Source organism: Condylura cristata, unplaced genomic scaffold (assembly GCF_000260355.1).
Source record: "Condylura cristata isolate star-nosed mole 26May11 unplaced genomic scaffold, ConCri1.0 scaffold00022, whole genome shotgun sequence".
Lineage (NCBI taxonomy): Eukaryota > Metazoa > Chordata > Mammalia > Eulipotyphla > Talpidae > Condylura > Condylura cristata.
In genome coordinates this window covers 13,095,961-13,117,440 of record NW_004567123.1, presented here as the reverse complement: position 1 = coordinate 13,117,440, position 21,480 = coordinate 13,095,961, and the positions used below count along the sequence as shown (strand labels likewise).

General features: G+C 37.1%; 1 protein-coding gene across 1 annotated transcript in view; it reads left to right on the top strand.

Annotated features, from left to right (window-relative positions):
- Nucleotides 1-1,449: 1,449 nt before the first annotated feature.
- PLCB4 (phospholipase C, beta 4) overlaps nucleotides 1,450-21,480 on the top strand; it is a 322,936-nt gene continuing 302,905 nt past the window's right edge. The window contains exon 1 of the mRNA XM_004687176.2: nucleotides 1,450-1,509. The gene's annotated coding sequence lies outside the window, so the exon portion shown is untranslated. The remainder of the gene's footprint in view (nucleotides 1,510-21,480) is intronic.

Genomic DNA, 21,480 nt, shown 5'->3' with positions numbered 1-21,480 from the left:
GAAAACTACGTATTTAAAGCTTCAAAAGGGCTTTCTTTGTCTGTAAAGGTGGGCACCAAAACAAGACTGTCTAGTCCCATAATCCCATCTGATGTGCACTGTGTGATGTGTGCATGTGCATGAGAGAGAGAGAGAGAAAGAGAGAGATAGAAATAAAGAGAGAGAGAGAGAGAAATTCATCAGGATCTTGAATTTATGCATTGTCAGTCATTTCAAACCATTCAAGCTCTGAGTCAGAAATAGTGGTGATTCAATGGAATATTACTCAGTGATCAAAAAGGTTATACCCATGCCCTTTGCAGCAACATGGATGGAGCTGGAAGGGATTATGCCAGAAAGAAAAAGTAAAATATTGAATGGTCTCACTTATAGGAGGAATGTAGAGGAGCCAAATAAGGAATCAGAAAAAAAAAATAACTATAATAAACTAAAAATCAAAATCATCAGGCAACTATAGACCAGAGGCATTCTGCAGGGGGGAAGGATGAAGGACCAGGACAGGGGTGGGAAGAGCATGGTTCACTATGGTAATGGTGAACAGGTGAATTGGTGGTGAGAATTTCATGGGGAAATCATACATTGTACAAGAGTGAAGGATGATGTAATAAATATATTAAAAAATAATGGTGACTTTCTGAATCTACACATTATAATCCTTCTGAAAGTTAAATTACCTTATGCATAAAACCTGGTATACCAAGATCAGTCAGAATTATGGACATTTTCCTATTGGCTTTTTAAATTAGACTTCACAGAGTAAGTTAATAATAGTAATGATTAACTAAGTACCATTTACTTCTTACTTGGATTTGAGAATATATGTTAAAATAGAATAGTTTCACTTACATGAAGTAATTTTGAACAGAAATTCATATTTAGTATTTTTTGACTAGGTTTTTTCATTAATTATTTATTGGAAGTAATTAATCAGAGACATCCTATTTTGATTTGCTTTCTTTTAGATATATATTTCTTGATCCAAAAGTTGTAGCTAAGAAAAATGGAGCCTAAACAATGAGGTGCATTCAACAGGAAACCACAAATTATAGTTTGTTATGTTCATTACCTAGTATCATCTCGTTTTCCTACTAGAAAAAATGTGAACAGAGTTTTCTCTCATATATACATTTATTCATGAAACTGAACAAAAAGTTTAAGTATATGTCATTGGTACAGCTGTGAAGTCAATGTTTTAATTCTACTTGTTACAACTTCCCATTTATTTTTATGTACTTGCATTTGATTTCATCTACTTGCTCCTTAGAAGTCAAATAAATAGACTCAAAATATTGAACACGTTTCATTTAGATATAAGTGAAGAAATATTCCAATGCTTTCCATCTGTTTATCGTAGTAAGTAAAGCCAGAGTATTAAATTATAGCAGGTTTAAAAAAATTCACCTTCATCACTTTCTGTTATCAGTGGATAGAATTTCTTCTTTTTTTTCTCCACAGGCAAAAGACAGTTCTCTATGATACAGAATCCTGAAATGTGATCTTCCTTAAAAGGTAAGTGTATGTACTTTAAAAACTAATTTATGACATTAAATTTTTTTGTTATCTTGAATAAATTACAACTCAGGCTATTTAACCAAGAAGCAATTTTTATGCTGCTGATGCTTGCCATTTTGAATTGAATTAAAACCTCAGATTCAGCTTTCTGAATTCAATATTGAGTTTGCCAGACATTTTAAAGGATGACTCTTCTGAGCGAATAGTTGGTCTATAGCAGTAAATGCAGGTGATGTGTAATAAGCTAGTGTGTCTCAGTAAGTATATACATATTGTTTTAATTGAAAGATTCATTTGAGTTTATCTTGATAAATTATGTTCTTCTTTTCTCAGTGGGTGATACCATTCTAGGAAGTCCAGAGAAATTGAAAGTATAAACTGGTCTGTGGCTAAAGTTGTTATATCATGGGGTTTTTCTATGAGGTTTCCTTTTCAGGGAGGGAATTATGAGTTATTTAGTAACTATCAACTATAATGCAGTTTTGGAGATTCTTAAACTTATGGATCCTTTTTGTAAGCTAGCTGAAAGCATCAAGCTTTAGTTTTTACCTGATAGTTTTTTCTCTGTAATATGGACCAACATCTGCCAGTTCTCCTGTTTTTAAAGGTGTCCTGGGAATTTGATTGCGATGAGAGGGGCGTGTCCAGAGAGGGCCCGGCAGAGCCAGAAAGTGCCAGACACTAGTGTGCTGAACCTGACAGGGTATCACCTCAGACACAGCATCTCTTTAGAGGTTTTAGTATCCTTATACAGAGATCACAGTGGTCAAAACAGAGTTGTACCATTATCCAGTAATACTGCCATCTGGTCTCCGCTCGGATTGCAACATTTTAGTTCTTTGAACATTTCCTGAGAAATTGTGGAATGAAAATAATCCTCCCCAAATTTACAATAGTAGATCTGTGATGCTTATGGGGTCTTTCTTTCTGTTAGTTTTACAAAAGTGACTTCTCACTTCCAGCTTGATATGGTTTGTCAAATCATGGTCAACTCCAGCCCGGAAATGACTCAGTTCTCTAACAGAGGTCCCCAAGTTACCCAATATGTTACTCATAAAACATCACCTGCCTCCACATAATAAATCCCCTCTCTGGATATGCTCGTGGTCAACTCTAGACAGGGAATGAATTAGTTCTCTTCTAACACAGTTCCCAAATTCAGTGAGCAATAATTTAGAAAATATCCCTTACCTCTAAATAGTAAAAATAGACTTGTGACATGTTTTTTTTGTCATTGGGACTTTAGAGTGGAGAAGAATACTGCTTTTAATCTCTGAATTGAAAATGGTAGAATTGAAGTTGAGATGAAATAGTTAAGACAAATTGAAACACCAAGATAACTCAGTAGCATTTGGACATAAATGTAACATTAGAGACAACAAACGGAGAGATTGTGGCTAATTTGCTGGAAAAGGACTTCAAAAGTCTGTGCAGATTACTTAGTGTGAAATGGCAGCAAAAAAAATTAATGTTAGCCATATTTTTTCCCTCACATAATTGATTTCAAAAATGACACAGACAAACATGACTTAATCACATACAGAGAGCAAAAAATACATTTTGATGAAATGATGTCAGGAAGAGAGCTGAGGAACATCATATAAAGGTTGAGTTAGAAAAAATAAACTTTTAGGCAATCTAAATCATTAGACCTTGATCTTCTTTGAAGCTAGAATGATAATTGTTCTTAACTGTAGTAATCAAACCTACTATAAGATCGTACTGAAAAAATTTGACTTCCAATCATTAGGGAAATTGCTTTTTTATCTTTTCTCTAGCTTCAGTCCAAAACCTTTTATCACTTATTTGCTGGGCACTTAGGGACAGGGTCTTTGGAGGTCGGCTTCAAACCTGTGTGTTGCCCAGGCCCAGGATCTGTGGGATGTTGTAGGGAGCCCTGAAATCCGCAGGGATACCAAGGATTGCTCACACATTAAATAAATATTGTCTCCAAGTGTATGTTTTTGACAATTCCATGAGGAAATGTAGATGAAATAAAGAGTTACTTAATTAGCAGTAGGTGTTTTTGGTTATAATATGGTATCTTAACAGTAATTAAAGCATAGCATTGTAAATAGTGAATAATGCAATTTTCATTTTAAAATGGAGCTGTATAACTAGAGAGCTGGAGAACTGTTGCTGTAGAACGAATTGAAGGCATCTAAATTTGGTTGAACCCATGACTCAACCAAGATAGAATGTTTTCAAATAGTTACAGGAAAGAAATACCTATATGTTTGTTTTTATTTGTATTTAATATATATGTGTGTGTGTATGTACATATGTATGCATATATGTATGAGATATACTTGAGGTACATAAAATGTAATATATATAATTATATGCTATATATGCATATATATCATATATATGCTATATAGATGTGTGAACTGGTCCCTGGAGGAAATTACCTCCTAAAAGACTTAAAGTAGTCTATTTTCTTATACATTGGATTGGTCAAACACCATAAGAAAGACCTGATCTGTGCTGTCCACTATATTCAGGAGCCATATGTGGCTACTTAAATTTAAACTGAGAAAATTAAAAATGGAGTTTGTCCTCCACTCTATTTGAATTCATGTGCTCAATGGCCACATGTAGCTAAAGGCTACAAACTAGCCAGCACATAGAACATTCCCTTTGTCACAGAAAGTCTTTTAAAGAGTCCTGGGAATGATTTCACTAGGATGATTCCATACCCGTTCAATAGCTCTGCCCCCGAGGTCCTGTTGTTGCATGAAGAAGACAAGGGCTGGTTTCCTTGTGGAAACTTGGGCTATGTGGACATGAATTTGCTTGTGGACATGAATCCCCAGTGCATATATGAAGAAATATATGGTTTTCCCCATAAAGATTTTCCTGTTCACCTTCTCAGGACTCATCCCATGATAAGCAGCAGGGACCATGCACTATTTTGAGTTACTAACATTTTATCTTGCCCATCGTGGACATTTGTCTCAATTTGGAATTGGTAGCATCTGCTCTTTTCTTGGAGTTGGGGCATCCCATCATTTGTGGTATGAACCTGGGTAAGTGAGAGTTTACTGTTCCTCTTAATTTCTTAGAGAAATGCTCACTTTTGTGGGCATAGGAATTGAGGATTGCGAACATGGATTTGTGCTTCTGGAGTGAATCTCCAGAGCTGCAGAAGCTGGCTTAGAATCCTCCCTCACCGTGCAGACAGCAACATGGGTGGCTGTGTACTGGGCCAGGCTTGTTGGCCAGGCTCAGTGGCTTTGCTAGTTTTTAGTTCACTATTGAGAACAAAAGAGAAATACTAATAAATTAAACAGCTTTTCTGCATATGTAAGCAGCCTGGACTAGCTTCACCATTCCAACTGACACCCACCTCCAGATGGAGTAATAATAACAGGATAATTTTTAAGAAATAGCAAGAGAACCACATTTCAGTAATTTGTTAAATTAGTCATAACACAAGTAAAATAACCTGATGTACTTTTATGGAAAGGAATCCTTCCATTATCCTTTAATGAAAGTATACATATATTAGAATACAAAGAATACATCCCACGTTGGTTTAGTAATGGCACTTTTTTTTTTTTGGTATAGGTTATGTGTATAGTTCTATTGTTGACACTCAGAATCTAATTTAGACCATTGTTGGTGAACAAGTGCATCATTTCTGATTCCTGTTCCGTTGGCCTGTTCTGCCTTGGTGGATTGGCCTGTTTTATTTGTTTCCAGAACAAATAGATGGTGGCATATTGTTCTACGTTATGTTTAAGCATATTATCTTTTCTTCTTGTGCACTGCCTCCCACGAGGGCACACACAGCAGCTGTGTGAACATCTGTGTCGTCATGTGCGTCAAATCTGGAACAAAACTTCCAAACCCCATGCTCTGTCTTCCTTCTTTCTCTATTTGGATGCCGATGACTATGGAACCACAGTGGATGGTGGGAAACAGGATTAAGGAAATGTGAGCCTAAATTGTTGAACCGGGGAGGGGTCCACTCCAAAAACTGAGGACATCTGATTATGAAAATCTGTGATGGTCATATTTGTAGCACCTTCCAATATAACTATAAATGGAAGGAACATAAATTATGAGAGAGAGAGAGACAGTTCCATTGCGTCAAGCCTTTATATATTTTTGGATGTTTGTTATAGAAACTGACATTACTGTTGTAACCCTCATTCACCTTCATAAATTTCATCATTTCTTCTTGTCAGTTATTAGCTAACTTTTCCCCCTTATTCCGTTGCCCATTTTCTGGAACTTTGCTCTACACTGAATAGTAGTGTAGGTTATATGTAGATATGATAACTATTGCAGAAGTAGGGGACATATTTCCTTATATTGCTTCATATTGCTTACAATAGACCTAAGTTTTTGAAGAGAGCTTAATGCCTCAATTGTGAAAAAAAAGTCAATTTTGTAGTTTCAGCCTTTTTAATAGACTTTGTAGTGCTATTGAGTCACCCTGAAAATTGTGGTGCCAGAATATCTAAGTTTAGTGACTCATTTTTTGCACAGTAAGTCTTTGATAGTCTTTTTAGAAAACATCTCACAGGTTTAAGGATTTTGTGCAGGTTGTCTAGATAGACAGTGAAGGTACAAAGGATGTTCTGAAGTCAGTTTACGTTAAAACAGGAAGAGATAGGATGTTTTTTCAAAAATTTCAATAGTGGTGGACCAAAGGTTGTGCACTTTATGTGTGGTGTGATGTGTAAATGACTTCATGGCAGTAATGAGGTATTAGGGAGATGGTGTTCCTGCTTTGTAGTTTATTCTGTATTAGCTAATAATATTCTCCTCTTCTGAAATATGGAAAGAGAAACTGTGTACTTGTGAGGTTATTAACAAAAGTTTTATATTTGGTAATATACTTGGAATGTCTTGAGTCTTTTCGGGACAAAGTAACTAATAAATACAAGTAACAGCTCATGTTAATAGTTTACTGCTATTTTTTTTTTTTGTTTGTTTTAGGAGTCTCAGAGCATCTTGTAAGCACCATGTGAGCAGCTTGAGCAAAAATAGGACATTTTTGGTATCAGCAAAGATTATTTAGTTTAAAGGCACTGTTCAACCTGATTGCTTTAAGCAGAATTAAAAGTTTACAGAAAGAAGCCATATGGCTGTCACTTCTATCAGGGTTATGCTGGTGAAGGTATTTAGGTCTAGGACTTTTTCTTGTAGGAACCCACAAACTCCTTTCTTTTGATGACAATCTTCTTAAAATCTGCTCTTCCAATGTACTTTTTTAACATACTGACATGTACACCATGCCATAGTACAGAGTACATCTCAAAAAATTTGATGTCATACCCTGGAAATTTTTCAGGGTCGTGGACACCTATAGTTTATGTGTCTTCTAAGTAGCTGCCATATTAGAAAGGAAAATAGAGACATTAAAAAGTATTTACTTGTTAATGTTTGATAATAAGCCCTTTACATATTAACATAATAAAGAAAATTTTAGTAACAAAAATTACTGTATTTTTGAAAACAAGATCAATTTGGTGAGAACAGTTGTACTGCTTTTTATATTTTCAAATCTCCAAATACCTGTCTTAATCTGTCTAGATTCTCTTACTTGCTTCTGCAATTAGTCTATTGTGATATCAAAATGATAAAGCTCTAGAAAACTGCATCTTAGGGTAGAATGAAAGTGAAAAATAAAGGCAAACAATGTCACTGTATCATTATGAAAATAGTTTTAATCTCCCAGACCCCCTGAATTTATATTGGGTACAACACTTTGAGAATTGCCCGAATGTGCTAAATTCCTAAAGGTTGTTTTTAGACTGAGGTCTCCAGTATTGTCACATTTGATACTTTATATCAGAAAATCCCTTCCCATCAAGTGAGTCCAGTGAGTGTGGCTCTACTGAGAACTCAAAAGATGAGGGGAAAAAATACCTAATTTATTAAACCAATTTCTTTTGTGTCCATCTATAGAAAGCTCAATCAGCTAATTGACCCAAATAGAAACATGTAAACTATCCACGTATTTATCAGCCTATTTATATTTCTCTAAATGAGAGGCATCCCTAAGTATTAGTAATCAGGATTGTGATCTTTTATATTTAGGATGTGATGTGGGAAGTGGGTAATTCCCAAGTATTAGTAAATATACTTATTAAATAGTGATTTCTGTAAGAATAAAAACCAGTGCCATAGACCTAAGTATTTATTTATGCAATTATCTAGTACAATAAGTGTCTCTCCCTGTGCTTCTGTATGTGGGCTGGAATTTGACTTACCTAAGATGGGTTCCTCTGGGCATGACTCTAGGTTCAGGAATGCTGCATGAATTTCTCCCCTGAGACTTACCTGGAGCATCATCTGTGATGACAGAAGTGTACAGACCAGGCAGAAAAATGCAGTGTCTCTTAAGGTTTATACTTGGAGCTGATCCATCATGTTTTCAGCTGTTACTGATAAAGCGGGTCACATGGCCAAGCTCATTACCACTGTGGCAGGAAAGTACTCATTTTTCACGAACAGGATGAAATGAGTAGGGAGAGGGAGTAGATGTGGACTTTATAATCCTCTAACCTACCACAACATGCAATTTCAAAATATTAGTAAGTAAATAGTTCTCACTAATTTCATGAACACCTTAGGGATTTGTGAATGTAATTCCAGACCACTGCAATAAAGTGAATATCACAATAAAGTGAGTCACACACAGTTTTTGGCTTCCCAGTGTATATAACAATTACGTTATTATACTATATTATACTGTAGTCTCTTAGGTGTGCAGTAGCATTAGGTCTAAACAGATGTACATACCTTAATTAAAAATATGTTATTGCTAAAAATGTGGCATAGATACAAAAAATGCGACATGCTTTTGGGAAAAATGGTGCTGATAGACTTGATTGTTGCTGGGCTGCCACAAACCTTCAGTTTTAAAAACTACAATATTTGAAAAGCACAATGAAGTGAGGCGCAATAAAATAGGGTGTCTGTGATTCTTGTTCAGAGATAGAAGAGGCTAAATTTTAATTTTTGGCTGTACTCTTCCTATTGATTATATATGTTCAGAACTTGCTGCAGTTTAACCCTTTCTCACAGCAACTATTGAATGTGTTCCCTCACCCTATTGATCTGTGCTCTTGTGAGGGCCTCTAAGTTGGCTTCTGTACTAGTTACTGCTGCAGTGCAATAGACCAAGAATAAGTGCTTTTATTAAAACTATAGAAATTTTGAATCTGCATAGGAAGAGCTGATCTCTGCTCCTTGTGGCATCAGTGGGGGTATTTTGACTGGAGACCAGATGGTCAGCTTCTGAAGTTTCACTCATGTGCCTGACAAGTTGGTGCCAGCTTTCAGTTCAGAACTAAGGACTAGGAAATACAGTTTATCTCTTCATGGGATCTCCAGTGACTGCTTGGGCTTCCTCAGAGCACGATGGCTGAGTTGTACGAGGAAGTGTCCCAAGAGATCTTATGTGAAAGGCACAAACTTGATCAGGTTTGAGCCTGGGCAAAAGTGCAGTGTCTTGTTGACTGGATTCTATTGTCAAGCAGTCATGAAGTTCAGGTTCAAGAGGAGAAAGCGTGGACACCATTGTCAATAGGAAGGGTGTCAAAGAATGTTGGGCCCATGTTGTAAAACCACATTAATTCCTCTGCCTGAGTTCCTCTCATGGCCAGTTCACCCCACAATTGTTTCCTGCCCCCTTAGTCCTCTTTTTTGGAATGCAATCCAGTGTGCATGATAGAAAATTTTCTATCAACTGAGAACCACATTAATCTTACCTTCAGAGCGATCAATTTACAATTTATTCTAATACCTCTCTAGTGTTCCTTGTGATTCAACCAAAATTTGGTCATTTTCTATTCCTCCTTTAAAATGGATTCAGTTAAACTATAGATTACGGAAGGACACATCTCTCTATAATATTACCCCTCTGATCTTTTCACATCTTGACATTCTGTACTTCCAAACAGGTGCTATCTTCTCATTCTCTGCTTTTCTGCAATGTGTCCTTCTGTAATCTATAGTTTAACTGAATCCATTTTAAAGACCATGTAGCATCTATCTTGACAACAATATATGCATGTATATGTGGTTTATATACCCTAATAGATTTTATGTTCCTTGGATCAGGTACATATTTTTTATATAATATCGATCTTCATTTACACTGCTAACTTAAGATAAATGTATGAAGTGCTTGATTTTCTTTACTGAGTGAATCGAGAGTATGAATAGAATTAACAGGGAAGTTTAGACTCCCTTAAAAAGCTATTAAACCTATTAGAAGAACTTTATTGACTATGGTTGTGGAATAACTACAGAAATATTAAAAATAGATCACTTAACTACCAACAAGAATGTTAGAATATATATATAAATTTTTAAAGATTTATTTATTCATACATACAGAACTGGGGTACAGGCCAGAAGGGCAGGGGTGGTGAGAGGATTCACTAGAGACAGAGTGGGGAGCAGAACAGGTCGACTGACAAGTACACTGCTGAGGGGAGCAGTGGGCAGGTCAGGAGTGGTCTGCCACACCATGTGGGTCACATCCAGAGCAGGGGATTGAACTTGTGCTGAAGCAACTGCAGCCAGCCTGCAGTGCTGAGCTTTAGTTCCCTTTGCCACCATGGAGGGCCTATAATATGTTATTTAAAAAAAAAAAAAAACTTTATTACAATAACAATAGAACTGTATAAAAGTTGGCAGTAACTTATGTGGGAATGTTTAGAAACTAAGCGAGGAGAGTATAAAGCTCAACTTTAGGACATAAAATACATTTCAAATTGGTAGAGAGAAGTATGGTGTTCTTGGAAAGTAAGATTCTCTACACTAATACAAAAATACTAGTTCTGTCAGTTAAACTAAAGACATAATACAATCTGTGTCAAAACTGGGGAACTTGTCAAAAATGATTCTGAAGTCTATCTGGAAGAATAACCTTGTAAAATGTGTCCAGAATTATAAGAAATATTTATCAGGAGTACTTGTCAGCCCAAATGTTACAGAATATCATAAGTCATTGATTATTGACAGTGGTATTGGCTTAACAGTAAATCGATGAATAACATATAGTCTATTTTAAGATAAGTATATATGGTAATTTAGTATGTATAAGCCTGGCATTCAGATTGGTAGGAAAAAGATGAATTATTCAGTTAAAGGTGTTGGGACATGTGCCTACTGATCTGTAAAAATAAAGCAGAATCTTTATCACCTCATGCAAAAAAGATAATTATAAACATGGATTTCTTTTTTTTTTTTTTTTTGTACAGTATTGTGGTGGGAAAGAGGCATTTTGAACCAGAAACCATGACAGAAAGTTTAAAACAGTGCAAAAAGTATTTTAAATTAAAAATGTTTTTGTTGTTGTAGGAGAAACTATCTACACTGGAAAGATGTATAGTTTGGAAAAAATATTTGCATAATACATGATCACATAGGGCAGATATCCCCACTGATACTAGTTCAATGAGCTAGACTTTAGTAACACATAATTTGCCATCTGGTACCATTTATCCCCCCATATTTATTTATTTATTTTTGCATAGAAGAACAGGGGTGTAGGGCAGAGTGTGGTGTGTCTATGTGTGTGTATGTGTGTGTGTAAGAGAGAGAGAGAGAGAGAGAGAGAAAGAGAGAGAGAAGACTCACCAAAGTCAGTGGGAAGCAGAACAGGTTGGTGTACTGAAATCTACTGCTAAGGGGAATAGCAGGTGAGACAGGAGTGGTCTGCTGTGCCATGTGGGTTAGCTCCCTCACTAGAGATGGAACTCAGGCCTCGTGGTTGGTAGTGCTGAGACTAACCCCTGTGCCACCAGGGAGGCCCAAGATCTGATACCATTCTATGGACCATCTTTGAGTAGTACTACTGGAGTTTATTTTGGGACTGTATTTTGATTGAGAATTTCTGAAGGGAAGATTAGTAGTGTGTTTAATATATTATGCAAATTCTTCTATTGCTAGGAATTTATTGTAAGGCTATCATTGATTATGTAAGATTATTCTAGCACTCCTTGTGATAGAGACGAAGAGGGAACCCCCAATATTTTTTCATATACTAGTGGCTAATTAGTTAGGGCAGAGTAAGGTTGTAGAATGCTATGTAGGAAAAATAGTATAAAAGTATCCCTATATTATATAACCATTACCCATCTTCAGCTATTTCCCATTTGTGACCATATTTGTCCTTGTTCCTTTACATTTGATATATGTTTATATGAATGAATGATCTGGACCTTCTTAAAACAAAGAATAGGTTAAAAAGGAGCACTTATTCACTCACTTAATGATTATTGGATTTTTCTCTTACCTCAGGCATGCTTAGTTTCGGAGAAGTACATAAAAAACATTAAAAAACTTAGCTTGTTGCTTATATTGTAGTGGGGAAGAGAGAACAATAAACAATCCACATTATATGGTTACAGAGAAAATGCAGCAATGTGGGAAAGCAGGGTTATTATCATCTTAGAAAGGATGGACAGGGATGGCCTCCCTCTGCCTCTCTGAGAAGGTGACCTGAGTTTTGACTTATGGCTTTTAAGATGCTGGGGGGGGGGGGGAGTCTAATATGTCTAAAGAACAAGGGGATTTTTCTAGATTGAGTAGCTGGGCAAAGTATTGGGATGTGAGGTAGGAAGTGGGAGGGTAGATAATGGGTGGTCTTCATCGGCCACTGTGAAGATGTTGGCTTTTACTCTGAGTGAAATGTGGAGCCACTGGAAGGACTTGAATCCACAAGTAGTATAATGTCACTAAATTCAAATCACATGGCAGGTTATCCTGATAATTCAGTCAAGAGATGCATGCATTAATTTAGACACAGATAGAGGTGATTCAGAGCATCAGATTCAGAGCATTCTTGATCTATTGTATTTTAAAGGAAGAATTAATAGTTTTTAACTTATGGATTCCATGAAGGGTATAAAAAAGGGGAATTGGTGAGGATCTTTCCAATATTTTGTACTGGGGGACCTAGAAGGATGGACAAGCTATTATCTAGTTGGGGAAAAATATACTGCAAGAGATTTGAATGGGGGAAGATTGTACATTGGCTTTGTATGTGTGAAAGTTCAGATTCCCATTAGGCATCTATATAAAGATGTCCAGTAGATGGTTGGATATAAGGTTTGGAATTCAGGGAGATGCCTGACTTTTTAAATGTAGGAATTCTGAGACCTTGCTAGGTTACTAAGGAATTGGATGTAAAGGGGAAATTAAGAGATTTGAGGACTGAACTCAAGGGTACCCACCCTTAAAGGAAGAAGCAATATTAGGGAAACAAGAGAGAGCTGATGATACACGAAAACCAAAGATATGTGTGTGTGTTGGGGGGGTTGGTGGTGCTGGAAGCCAACTGACAAATATTGCATGGAGGGAGCAGTAATCAGAGGGCTGTCAGGAAAGAAACTGAGACTTGACCAAATAGTGCACTGAGACAAAAGTCTGACCAACAGGATACATCAGCTGGAATTCCTTTTTGACATGTGGATTGCGAAGCTTGGAGATGCTGATGCTAATTATTGTTATTTTAAGATTTCAAAAGGAACAGTGTCTTCCTATTTCTTTGTCAGGAATGTCAAATATATACCCTACCATTAAAATTGGATATAGCAGCCAAGAAAGAAAGAAAAATGAACTAAAATTACTGAAAGACATTTTTTTCCTTGCCCTGTCAGATTGTTTAATTAATTATAATGCTGGTGGATACTGATGCAGCTGCCCAAACTTGGGTTACGTATTAGCAGGGAATAGCTGTGGGGGGGGGGACCCCCTAAGAAAGTGGAGAAAATGGAAGGAAAGGTGAGAGAGAGGAAGAGAAGGAAAGGAGGAGGAAGAAATGGTAAATCCAGCAGAGCTTGAAGCTCTTCACTCTCCAGCTTGTATAAGAAATAAGGAACCAGAAGCCTGGTCTATTTTTTTTGAGTCTCTAACAATATATGATATCAAAGAAATGTTATTAGCTGCTTTTAATAAGAGCTTTAGCCTGAATGGACTTGAAAAATGCAAACACTCTCCTTGGATGAATAGTCTTCCTGAGGACCTCCCTGGGGGCCTAGGGCTTAAGGCTCAGTGATATGACCACTGCAGCCTGAGTTCAATGCCCCACATGGGCACAGCAGATCTGTCCCTCCTTGCTGGCTACTCTGCTCAGCGATTTGTCTACCTATTCTGCTCCCCCACTCTGTCTCTGAATCTTCTGACTTGCCATACCTCCGGCCTATACCCAGTTCTTCTATGTAAAAATAAATAAATAAAATCTTTAAAAAAGTCTTCCTGACACTTAATGCATCATACAATGATCCCCTCTAAGGGAAGGTATGAATTCATGCCTCTGGAGCCTAATACAATAAATGTCCTTGAAATGGTATTGCTCAAAGTGTGAAAATTTTCGTGCCAGGGTTTCTTTTCTAGACACAGTTGATCTGATAAAAACTGAACACATGGTTGGTGCATTCTCTGGAAAATATTGGTAAAAATATTAAAATAAAACTGTAAGATACAATCTTGGTAGCTTATTACTTGGAAAATCTTGCCATTTTCAATTGTGAATTCATGTGGGACCTGAATGTCAAAGATTGGGAAATAAAATGATTATGCATTATTTTTTAATATTTGTGCAGGGAGCTAAAATTATTGTTTCTTGATTTAAAAATATTTTGAATTCCACTCCCCCCCAACTTGCAGTGCATTGTGCTTGGCTCATGCACACACACACACAAACAACGTATATAGTAATGCTAATCGAATTAAAAAAGCTGGGTTCAGATAACAACAGGAGGGCTTTATTTTTGGCTTTAGCCAAGAGTTACTTGGAAAACAAGCAGAACGAGTTCAAGTACAAGCCTAATACAGTGAAAAGAAAGATTTATGTGCCAGGCACAGATGGAGTAAGTTCATTCTCACATAAATCTTATCTTTTTGCTCTTGCCAGGGCCAGGAGGCAACCATTGTCTTAATTAACTCAGCAGTTTTCAGTTATAACTCCAGAACTGTAGTCCTCTGGAAACCATCATCAACTCTGTGTTTCCCAAACTAGTAGCATAACTTGACCACTTAACCATTTAGGCTTCAGTGTTGGAAGTGATGGATGTGTGTGTGTGTGGGGGGGGGTTTGGGGGGAGGGCAGGAAGGTGGGGGAGGTTCACCTTTCTCCTAGGTGTCAGGCTGTGTGCATCCATTAGTCAAGTTTATGGACACAGAGTTGCCATAGAGAACCTGAGCAGCTGTCTTTTGTTAATAGATAGTATTTTACTTGAAGTACTCAACTATTTTTTACAGTGTGTTAATTTGTAGACTATGTTGAGCATAGAATGAACATAGACTGAACCACTGTTAAGGCCATTGCAACATCATTCAGCTATTTTATTTGAACTTGTTATATTTGAAAAAGAAAAAAAAAACTAAAAATTGAAGATATACAAAAAACCGATTTTTGATTGAAAAAATGCTTATGCTGCTTAGCATTTATTACAACAAAAGTTGAAATTTAAGACATAGGCTTTAGCACGTTGGTATAGTCCTTATTTTCTCATGTATGTAGCAATGTCTCTCTGCCTATGATTTCTCCTCTATTTACATTGTCTTTTGTGGGGATAATAGAGAGACAGAACAGTGTTTAGATTATCTCTGCACATTTAAAACTTCTGCAAAGGCTGCATGTAATGATTGGCATTTGGGAGAATAAACAGGAAATTAGAGAGGCAGAGGTTTTTCTTCATCTTTTGCCAAGGCTGGGCTCCTTGCTTAATTTCTTTTCATAGGACACCAGAAATCTGAGAAGGGTTTTTACTCTGACCACATTTCTTTTATAGCTGGTCTACACGTGGCAGTTTACAGATTGTCAGATCTTTCTACTGTTTTCCAGATTCGTCTACTGGCATTTGAAGTACCAGTTGCACTTTCATCAGTTAATGGTTTCGAATAAAGAGAGTTGAGAGGTGTGGAGCACTTTTGTCATCCTGAAGCATTGCATTTTTTCCCTCCAAATGATGAATGTGATACACATTCATTGTAGAAAAATTTAGAAAATTCTTATGTGAAATTTCACAGCCCACAGATCACCAAAATTGGTATTTTGGTGTCATCCTCTCCAGATCTATGTGTTTCATTATGCAATTTGTCATGTTATGTTTGGCAAACTTTCCAAAGGGAGCTAGTGATAACCTCAATAGGTGTTCCAACAGAAATAAGTAGCTTTCCACAGTCACATGTTCAGAAGTGCCAAGTTGAATAACATTAGACTGAGCTTTGTCTCAGGTGCCTTCTCAGGCCAGGAACTCCTGAGGACCCTCTTCCACCTGGGAGGAATGTGGGACACCACCTTGGAGCACTTGCCACAGAGCTCCCCTTTGCTGGCTATCCCTAACATTCTGCAGGAATGTCTGCAGATGGCAATGTGCATTGCCTTTTTGCTTTTGTTTGTTTTATAAAATTGAGATCTCCTGCTTTTGTAACCTGCTTTTTCCACTTAATATCTTATGAACATTTTGTACTTTAAAAAATATTTTTCTAAAAATTGCTTGCTTATTTTTAATGTGTTCCATTTATAAAGGTCCCATGCAGAAAGCTGGGACCTAACCCATGTGACAGATCATTTCAGTTGTTGGCGATCATCTTGAAAGGTCCTGGGCTATAAAGTGTTTAGATTCATTTTGTTTCTGCCTTTCTCCCATCCATTCCCACAAACCTGTAATCTTGGACAACTGCTATTGAAGCTTGTGGATTCACAGTTTTCAAAACCACCACTAACTTGTGTGCTTTGGAAAGACCTGACAAAAATAGGCAGCTTTTAACCTAATGGCTAATTTTCTCCTGTTGGTGGGCAGTTCATTTAAGAATAGTGTTTTATTTGTTGTATTGTAAAAATAGCTCCTTTGAGAAGAATGGCCTGCTCCAAGTAACTCATAGATTGCCTTTTCTTCCTTATGGAAATATTTTGATCTAAAATAGTATATTGCCTACCCAAAATATTTTTCCACTATGAAATAGAAATGGGTATTTATCATTTTCAACACTATTGGAAATACTACCAGTGTCTTTACACAGTTGATTATCTAGAATATTTTTCTAGAATTAAAGACACGTATCAATTAAAGACAGACACACATGTCAAATTTAGACAATTTGAAATGGGTCTTCATGTTGGGAATTCTCTTTGTCCTTCCATTATGTTCTTTATCACACACACACACAAATATTCTCGAATGTGAACATTTTATGGCAAATACAACCATTTTTTTTAGTTGAAATATATTGATTTTTAAAAATGTGGTTATCTTTAGGATCAAGGCTTTAGATAAGTTTTGGAGTCCTCTTGAAACAAACCCCTTATTCTTTATTGTGTAACTAAACCTGACTGATAACCTTCAATTCCTCTGGCATAGATGACTTACCTTCTAAATATAATCTATGTTATAGAGTCCTTTCTTTTATAAACAGGGTATCTGGGCCAGACCTGAAATCTATTCATAGACTCCTGGGCAAATACAGTGCTTTTAAAGACTGGAGCTGAAAAGCTTAATGTGTACTTTTGGCTTGGGGATTCCTTATAGAGAGTATGCAAATTTTTTCAAGAAAAACCAAATTTGCATGTACAAGCCTTGCTATAATTATAACAATTTACTCTTTTTTTTTTTTTTTTAATTCAGCTTCTCACCATGCTAAGTATAAGGTTTCCCCTTTAGACAGACAGGCCTTGGTGAATAAATTGACTGCTGAAAAACCTCATCCCTGCTCCTTCAAGGAGCTAAAAAGGAGACATGATAGGACTTGAAATGCAGTGGGGGTGGGGGTGGGGGTGGGGGTGGTAAATGGGCAGGACTGGTGGTCCTAGACATCTTGAAAAGCCATCATTTACATGAGATGTAAGGTGCTATCCACTGGCTTACACTTAAAAGGAGAATAAATGAACTCATCAAAGGAAAAATAACAATGCAGTTTTCTAGTCAAGTTTTCCTTTGTCGAAGGGTAAGTACTTACATAAAGTTGTAATAAAAATCAAACTGCCCGAATTGTTTTAGAGTCAGAATCTTCTGCTGCTTTAACTCCTGATTGCCTCTCAGAATGCTTCCTTAGATAGCAGCACAAAACACTGTCACCCCCAAGAGAATATTCTTTGAGGGTCTCTTTGGAAATTAGGAAAGGGAACTTCACACTCAGATGTGCCCAGAGTAGATTGCATTCCAAGGCTGTTGTTGTCTTCCCTGAAAAGTGTGTCATTTTCACTCTTTCAGATGCTTGGAACATCAAAATAAACAGTTTTATCTTTATCTTGCTCAGGAAATATGGGGAGTTGGTATATTGGGGCAAATCACATATTACTAGAGATAATTTAATTATCTTTTGTGGATTGTTAGTTTTCTAATAACCAAAGTTTATATACTGCATTTTATTTGTTTTCAAATAACCCAAGTTGCTCAATTGCTAAATAATCTAATACACCAAATTGTAAAATAATACCAAATATAATTAAACTTCCATTTGATTCTGAACAACTTTCAGTGGCCCTGAGTCATTATCAATATTGCATTAAGGTGGAATCCTGATGGCTGGATGTCTCTGTTCATAGATGCCAAACAGACTAAGTCAGGCCCATCGATTTGGTGTGCCGTGGCTTGTCAGCAGGGTAGACAGGGAGAGGCTGAATCAAACTCACAATGTGATTTTTACTCAAGATGTAATGTCTACTCTGGAGAGACTTTCTTCTGAGGAGGCACAAGTGTCTAACAAGATCATTAGGGACTGACATAGGACCATAATTAATAATTTCAGATGGGTAACGCAGATGTTGGGAGCAGAAAAGGGGAAGAGGAATCACTGCTTTGTTGAGTTTTGAGCCAAGCTGTGATCATCTGAAGAGGTCACAAAAGGAAAGAAACAGAGTGGATACTGAGTATGTCAGGAAGGGATATGAGAGTTTGTCTGAGCTCTCTGCTTAAGAGTAAACGTTAACTACTAAGCTTAAAGCCTGTAACAAATGTTTAGCCTTCCTCTTTCTCCTTCTGCTACCCAGCAAGGAAATCAGTGAGGACTCCCATGCCAGAATAAGCAGGGGAGGAACAATATCAAGTTCTGTTTGTACAACAGGAGGGAAGCGGCTTAGAGGAGGGCACTGATGAGATTTTCACAGCCTTGAGTAGCAAAGGCCACGTCCAGGTCAGGGTCTTTGCCTTATGTCACCTGGAATCCTCCCAGTTTGTATTCACTGCCTGCTTCCCCCACCAAAGTCAGCTTTCCGGAGCTGTTTTGTGGCACCCGGAGAGAATTAACATAGCTTCCAAAGATGCCTGAGTAATGACATTTCTTCCCTCTAAGCATGCTGCTGTAAAAGGATATGCTTCCCTGGTGGCCTTGATCAACCTCACATTTCAGAGCCTGTGTAGTTAGTTGCCTCGAGGTGAGCTGTTACACCAGCCTTTGGCTTCTAATGTTCAGCAGTGATTCCATTCCATAACTGTGAACTTCACAGAATAACTCGCTGCGTACCCCTCCCTCACACTGTCACGTGCTGAAGCCTTAGTTCTGCAAATAGCATGGACCTCTCTTGCTTAACCAGAGTGAGAGACTTTCTCTTTTTTCTCTCTGGTGAAATCCTCTTTTTAGGTAGTGAACTTTAAGTGTTAGTTTCGATGCTGAGAAATGAGTGATAAATTTTACATTTTAAAAAATGTTTATAAATTGTATTGGAAATTATAGAATTATACATATATGTATAATGCCCATATTTATATCTAATGTAGAAACACAGTAGATATAACATAAATGTGAGCTATTAATATGTTAATACAACTTATTACTATATAATGTCAATTAGTAACTCAGTGCAATGAATATATACAGATTTCTATATAAATACAATTATCTCTATAATCATGTCCATTTTTTGAGTGCTGATGGTTCTCAAAGAAATGATAACTTTTTTTTATTTAGGTAAATATATTATATAGAAGTGTAATACATATGCAACTACCCCCAAATTTGATCTTACTGATAATAAAAATGCCACTGCACTCTAGTATTCCAGGAATAACAGGCTTAAAAAGCTTCATATAGCATAATTAAAATGTAAATTTAGTATAATTTATTGATTAAATTCATGTGAGTTTAACTTTTTTTTTTTAAAGATTTATTTATTTATGCATACTGAACTGGGGTACAGGCCAGAGCCTCAGGGGCGGCGAGAGGCGTCACCAGAGACAGAGTGGGGAGCAGAACAGGCAGATCAACGAAGTACTTTGCTGAGGGGAGCAGCGGGCGGGTCAGGAGAGGTGGTCACCTCTGGGGCAGGCGGGGATCGAACTCATGCAGAAGTGGCTTTAGCTTCTCAGTGCTGTGCTTTAACCCGCTGCACCACCAGGGAGGGCCAAGTTTAACTATTTTAATTATTGACAGGTTTGGTTCTCTTTGATCCTACTGAATAACAGGACACATTGCTTTTTACATTGACAAACTTTATCCTGAGTAACATATCTTAAGTATAATGTTAGATTTGATGTTCTGTTGTCTGGTTTATATTGTCTTACTTACCTAAATACACCATTAAAGTAATGTAATAGGGGTTTGGATATTTACCTAAATGCACCATTAAAGTAATGTAATAGGGGTTTGGATATAACAACTGATCTCATTTTTGAATATTTCTAAACCCTGAGGTGGCTCACATTTTAACTATCCACATATATATATATTTAAATTTTATAATAGTTTATTTTTACATATTTTTGTGCATTTTTCCATTTCAGTTGCAATCCTATCCACATATTTAATATTCTGATATTAAAAATATGCATATGTACATACACAATTTTGGTTTCATTCATCACTTACAATTTAAAATTTGCATTTGTGGTGTTGTGATCCACTGTCTGCATGTGTGTTTGTGTACAGCTTCAACTTTTTTCTAAAAGATCATTAAAAATGATGAGGGTGGCCCTCCCTGGTGGCGCAGTGGGTTAAAGCCCTGCACGAAGAAGCTTAAGCCACTTCCGCATGAGTTCGAGCCCTGCTTGCCCCGGAGGTGACCCACATGGCGTGGCAGACCTCTCCTGACCGCCCGCTGCTCCCTTCAGCAGTGTACTTCGTCGATCTGCCTGTTCTGCTCCCCACTCTATCTCCGGTGAATCCTCTCACCCTCCGCAGCTCTGGCCTGTACCCCAGCTCTGTATGAATGAATAAATAAATCTTTAAAAAAAAATGATGAGGGTATTCATGCCCAGTTTCCACCCCGCATTTGTGCACGGACATATCTCAGGTTGGCATAGCCCCATTTCAGATGGGGCAGTGGAGGCTTAGAACAATACTTGGCTCATCAGAAGAAATTAATAAATAGTTGCTGAATCGGTGAACAAATACTTTTAACTTTAGAGTATCTATCAGTAATGAAAACCTCAGTCAAGTTAGGAGTAACATCAGGTTCCCATAAAGGGTGATTTACTATCAGAAAAAAAGGGAAGTCACACTTCCTCTATACTGCTACACTATCCTGATGCCTGAACAGTGTTATGAAGACCCTTGTGTGCTAAACATTGTATACATCAAGCAGAGCCTGGGAAATATGACATAAAGACCTCAGGATGTTTGGTCTGGTGAATTGGTGAGCTCTTGATGCCTGATTGGATTGTAGGTTGTGTATGTTATTGTGTATCATGGATTTCCCCAGGTGGGTTCTAATTTATTAATATTTAAAAACTTAAATTCAGGCTAGTAGTTGCAGATGCAACCATGGACCACCCACTTGCTGTTTATTGAACACATTTCATGGGCACTACGCGGTATGCTGAGCTGCTAAGGGGAGCACAGATTTGCCCTATCGCTATTTTAATATATATTTCTCTAGGTTAGATTCTTAACGCACCTGAACTATCCTCAGAGCATGCTTCTAAAATATTTCAGCTATATTTTAGGTGATTTGAGATTCTAAATGTATATCCAATATGGTCTTTCCTTCCTTTTCAGCTTATAATTGGCAAGTTCCCATAGGAAAAAATCATTATTGGTGCTATAAAAGCACTT